The sequence below is a fragment of the Capra hircus genome, chromosome 3 (genome assembly GCF_001704415.2).
Source record: "Capra hircus breed San Clemente chromosome 3, ASM170441v1, whole genome shotgun sequence".
Taxonomy (NCBI): domain Eukaryota; kingdom Metazoa; phylum Chordata; class Mammalia; order Artiodactyla; family Bovidae; genus Capra; species Capra hircus.
In genome coordinates, this window is record NC_030810.1 from 77937139 (window position 1) to 77943299 (window position 6161).

Sequence of the window (6161 nt, forward strand, 5' to 3'; positions counted from 1 at the left end):
TCTCCACCACAGTATAGGATGGATGATTTTCATTTTCACAAACCCAGACTTGAGAGAAATCCATAAATATTTTCTAAGGATGCAGGAAAAATTATTGCCCGCCCTTTTTCTCCCTAACTACAAAAACTATAATAATGAACAGAATGTCTGCTGTCTTACTCACCAGTAGCAGATAAGATAGACTTTGGGTTATGAGAAGTTCACAGGAAACTTGCTGTAACTCCACCTTTTTACTCTCAATCAGGAAAGCATTTCAGAAAGCAAGTGAGTAAGCCTGATGATCATCATAGGCATTATCTGCAATCTAATCTATTTAAAAAAAAAAATCATCTCCAAAGAGCAGCACTTCACCTGATCGCCACTCTGGTTGAGCACCACAGGACAAGATGATTTTCAGATCTCTTCCAACACAAACACCTCCTTAATGGCCTTGAAACTTTTGTCCAATAGACTTTCACAACGGTCTTTTTGGATTGATCGCTTGGAAGATAAGTTACACAGGACCATTACTTCTAAATTCTGTTCAGTTTGCTAATCTAAAAGGAAAAGTTGTAGCAATTCCTTGGAAAAATTTAAGAACATCCCTGAGAATAAAATTGCCAATTTCATCACTGCTCCTGCAGGATCCTGAGGGGCGTGGAGAATGTCAGGCTGCCAGTGTCATCTGGCTTAAGATTATTGTCATCTGAAGCAAAGATGGCCTCAGTCCCGGTTTGGAGGAAAAGACGGAACCCATTGATTCCTAGGAGCCCAAATCCTTTAAGTGGAAAATCTTTCAGGTTAAAGCTATCTACTTTCATTTTTACATTTAGTATTTCTCCCTACTTGTTTATTTCCCTTTGGGTTTTTAAAAAGCATACTTAGGAAATTTATAGAAAATATTTTTAACCTCCATAAGGACATTGAAATTTTTGTTACAACTTTCTTTTTAAACATTTTAACCAGGTAGTATTTCTTGTATTTATTCTGGCACAAAGTCTTCAAAAACAGGATATTCTCCTTAAGTCCTATTTTAATTATAATGTGGCAAATCACAGGCAGGCTTTTCTAATTTTTTATATGAAAGTGTTGGAATTTCCACAGCTTATGTTCCAAGCCAACAAAAATATACAGAGGGAATTTTTGAATTCAGTTGATTTACTTCATAACATTACTTCTTACAAATATAGTTACTAATCAGGGCAGTGAACTTTAAGTGTGATTTGGAAATGGAAAGTTTGTTCATGAAATCAGAAGCAAAAAGGATAAAAATAGTTTGCATCTGACGATACCACATCCCAGGAAAAGGTAATGCCTTCGTTATCTCCAAGGCTTTCCTGGACAGCCAAAAGAGGTCCAGGAAGACCAAAAAAAGTCCGCGGTTGAGCTGAACTGTGCTAGCACAGAGAGAGCACTTAAACATGGAATCAGAAAACTTCGCTTCTAGTCCTGGCTTTCCCATTACTTAGCTGTGTGTTTTTGAGGAGGTCAGTTTACCTCTCTGACCCTCAGTTTCTTCCTCCATCTAATGAAGATAAAAATACTCACCCTGAGGATTGTTAGAAGGCTCACGTGAGATAAAACATGTTAAAGAATTAACAAAAATTAGAAAGTACTTTATAAATATGAGATATCTTTATAAAATCTTTCTATAATTCAATTAACCTTTGAACATGGGATGTTTAAATTGGATAAGATGGCAAGACTAATTGGGGTATTTTAGTTCATCAGGATATGATGTTTCTTTCATTGGTACTTATTGGTACTGCATAAAGAGCCCCTCTAACTACTAAGAGTGTCATTTGCCTCAGATGTGTTAGAAAATGTGAGGGGCTTTAGTTCCAGGGAGGCCCATAACAAATGGATTACTTGGAAGTCCTAAAAGAGACTTGCTACAAACGTGGTGGTTATGAAGCCAGCTGAGAGAAGTATACCTGAATCTTCTTAGGATCCAACCAGAGCAGCATCAGAATGCTTAGAATTTTGAAATGGACAATGAGGGGATTGCTGAAGTTAGAATAGAAAGGATGGATAATAAAGAAACAAAATCTTAACATTGAAGGTGGCACCTTAATTGTCACCCAGTTGAATATCATAGAAGCAAATCTTGACCTCTAGCACAGTTTTAGGAGGTGTCACCCAACCTTGCTTGACAACTTGCAGTGACTAAGAGTTGGTTAATCCCTAAGGAGACCCATTCCACTGCTGAAAAGATTTATCAATTAGAATGTCCTTCTTCACAATGAACTTAATAGGGTTGTTTCTTAATACTGTGCATGCTAAGTCACTTCAGTTGTGTCCAACTCTGTGCAAACTTATAGACTGTAGCCCAGAAGGCTCCTCTGTCCATGGGATTCTCCAGGCAAGAATATTGGAGTGGATTGCCCTGCCCTCCTCCAGGGGGATCTTCCCCATCCAGGGGTTGAACCCACAGTTCTTATGTCTCCTGCATTGGCAGGTTCTTTACCACTAGTGCCACCTGTGAAGCCCATATTCTAATATTGTTACATGTGTTTACACAGAACTTTGCTATTATATTTTAAAAGATTTCACACCATCACTTTTGATTTGATAATCATAAAAACCACATGAATCACTTGAAGTACTATTATCCCTATTTGAGCATGTGTAAATAAAAGTACTCCTTGGAAGAAAAGCTATGACTAACCTAGACAGCATATTAAAAAAACAGAGACATTACTTTGCCTACAAAGGTCCGTCTAGTCAAAGCTATAGTTTTTCCAGTAGTGATGTATGGATGTGAGAATTGGATCATAAAGAAGGCTGACACTGAAGAACTGATGTTTTTGAACTGTGGTGTTGGAGAAGACTCTTGAGAGTCCCTTGGACTGCAAGGAGACCCAACCAGTCCATCCCAAAGGAAATGAGTCCTGAATATTCATTGGAAGGACTGATGCTAAACCTGAAGCTCCAATACTTTGGTCACCTGATGCAAAGAGTTGTCTCATTAGAAAAGACACTGATGCTGGAAAAGATTGAAGGCAAGAAGAGAAGGGGAGTTGGATGGCATCATTGAGTCAATCAACAAGAGTTTGAGTAAGCTCTGGGAGATGGTGAAGGACAGGGAAGCCTGGCATGCTGCAGGCCATGGGATCACATAGAGTTTGACATGATTGAACAACAACAACAAACAAAAATGCAGGCTTCCCTGGTGGCTCGGTGGTAAACAATTCACCTGCAATGCAGGAGCTGCAAGAGACGTGGGTTCAATCTCTGGGTCAGGAAGATCCCCTGAAGAAGGGCATGGCAATCCACTACAGTATTCTTGCCTGGAGAATCCCATGGACAGAGGAGCCTGGCAGACTATAGTCAGAAGGATTGCACAGAGTCAGACCCAACAGAATCGATTTAGCATGCACGCATGCAAACAAACTTGCAGAGAGACTAGCTATGTTTGTGCAAGGTTGCACAATTCCTAGATGGAACATGGATTTGAATTCAGGACTAATGAGATCTGAGTCAAGCTCTCTTTCAAACTGTTATTTGTTTATTCAGTATTGATTTACTGATCACTACTATCTACTAGTCACTATATTAAGTGATGAGGATCTACTGGTGAACAGGACACACACACTCCTGGCCTTCCTGCAGCTAATAATCCAGCAGTTACCTACCAAAAAGCTCTACACTTAGCTTTTGATATAACACAAGGCAGCAAGTATATTCCTTCCTCTGCACATCAGTCATTAATTATCACATGATTTCGTGTGTCTCTTATCCAAACTAAATATCCAATTCTTTCAACAGCTCCTACCAGGCCAGGGATTTTGGAGTCTAATTTGTCAGCCTTATCACTTTCTTCTAGACACCCTCTATTTTGTCAGTACTTCACCTAAGGACTAGAACCTTGAACTGACACCTCTGCTCCCAGTATCGTCTTAGAGACCATGGCCTCAGACGGCATGAAGGTTGAACGCTATGAGTGCACCTTGAGGTTATCAATATCTATCTATTTTGGTTTCTTATGGCACTGTCGGCATGTGTACACATTGTGATTCACTAAAACCATCAGACAATCTTCCTATGATGACCATCAAGTCAAATCTCTTCCATATTTTACTCAAGACTTTGATGTTCACATTTATGCAGGACTTTAATGCATTCCCATTACATTTCACTTCATCATCTGGAAAATTATTACATCTTTTAGGATTGTCCTTATCTTGATTCTGTCATTTCTAAGGTTAGCTATCTTTATCTTGCATTATGAATGCCAGATAATCATATGTTAATGATAAAAATGAAATGGCATTCAACTCAAAGATACCATGAGGGACTTTACTGAAACAACTATGAACTAATTCAATAGATTAGATATTTCTCCAGTGTTCCAAGCCTGGAATCCTATTCAAGCTTGAAACTGAAATTATTTGCTATGACTTGTTCCTGGTGATGACATTTTTGGGATCCTATTGTTCACGTTTGTGTTTACAGCCCAGAGAATTACACTGAAATTCCATAATTTCCTTTCTATCTCTTCTGAGTTAAGTCAACCTACATAGTTCTTATCATCTTTTTCCATGACATGAGCTCGTAAAGGACCTGTAGACTGCTTGTTCATCAGCTAATTTTGCCTGAAGCTACTTTTCTGATCCTTGGCTATTTGGCAGATGAAGTCACACTTACATGCTATTACAGTCACTAGCTGCTTCCACTTCTTTTTCTTTCCTTATCCTTGAATGGGAGCCTCATCTGCATCCAAGAGGAGGTCCAGAACCTCTCCAGCCACGCTGCTGCTGCTGCTAAGTCACTTCAGTCATGTCCAACTCTGTGCGACCCCGTAGATGGCAGCCCACCAGGCTCCTCTGTCCCTGGGATTCTCCAGGCAAGAATACTGGAGTGGGTTGCCATTTCCTTCTCTAATGCATGAAAGTGAAAAGTGAAAGTGAAGCCATGTCAGACTCTTAGTGACCCCATGGACTGCAGCCTACCAGACACCTCCGTCCATGGGATTTTCCAGGCAAGAGTACTGGAGTGGGTTGCCATTGCCTTCTCCCTCCAGCCATGAGGAACAGTTATTAGTTTCAAATCTCAGTTATGGTCTTCCTCTGTCAAAGGCACAGAGCTGTTTATTGTACACATCCCTGGGAGTCAGTGAGCTTGGGATTTTTTTGTGTGTGTGTAGAGTTCAACATTTTTTCTCATGCAGTAGTTACATATGATTGCTAACCTTTTGGGATCTTCTTTTCCAAATTTTAATTTAAACTATTTATAGTTGCACTTTTTTGGTAACCGCTAAGTGTAAACCATGCATTAGACATTGGGAAGGCAGAAGTAGATACAATGATGAACAAGAGCTGGTCAGGGACTATGATAGGAATTGATGATCTGATGAAGGAGAACGACCTGCACAGGTATAATACAAGGAAGTGGTTGTTCTGGTTTCTTTCTGATGGGGAAGCTTTTGCAAAAACTTAAGTACGTATGTGCGAGGCAAAAACAGCTATTAAAAAATATCCTTTAAGTCATTTTATTGGAGGGGAGAAAGAGCATAAAATTATTGTTCTCATCTCTTATTTAAGAAAAACAAATTACTTTTCGTGTTTTTACTGTATAAGTCTCATAGTCTAAGAGATTTACCATTTCAGAGGAAATCCATACGTTTGTATTTAAGACTCTCAATTATCCAGCGACTGAACTGAGAATTGGTAACTTTTCTAAAACAAAAGAAGAAAATTATTTCTCTTCTTTTTGTAGGATTCCTTCATTCTCTGGTCAAGAAAATCATTTCAGAAACTTGATGTTTGTCGTCCAAAAACCTATTTTGTGAATAAAAAGTATAAAACTCAGAAGCTATGCTGTCTCCCTTTTTAAAAATAATAAATCAAGAGAAAGGATCTTTTCCTTTTGCTTGCATGAGAAAATGTAGTCTCTGTTTTAGAATTGCAAACATATCTTCATAAGGGAGAAAAATCAGTTCACATGACATAGTGCTTGTTCAGCCACTTCAAGAACTAGAGTGTAATTTACTATTTCTCTGACTCTCTTCTCCCCTGTTGGATTCAGAAAGCCTCATTCTGAAACAAGCATTAGCATTTATCTATCAAGCAAGATATCCTTTTGGAATGAAAAGTGAGAAAAAGTTTTAATTTTGGCCGTGGAAGGGTTTAAATTTTCTATGATGGAGAGAGCAGTTTCAGTATGAGTGTCATGGAAGGGGT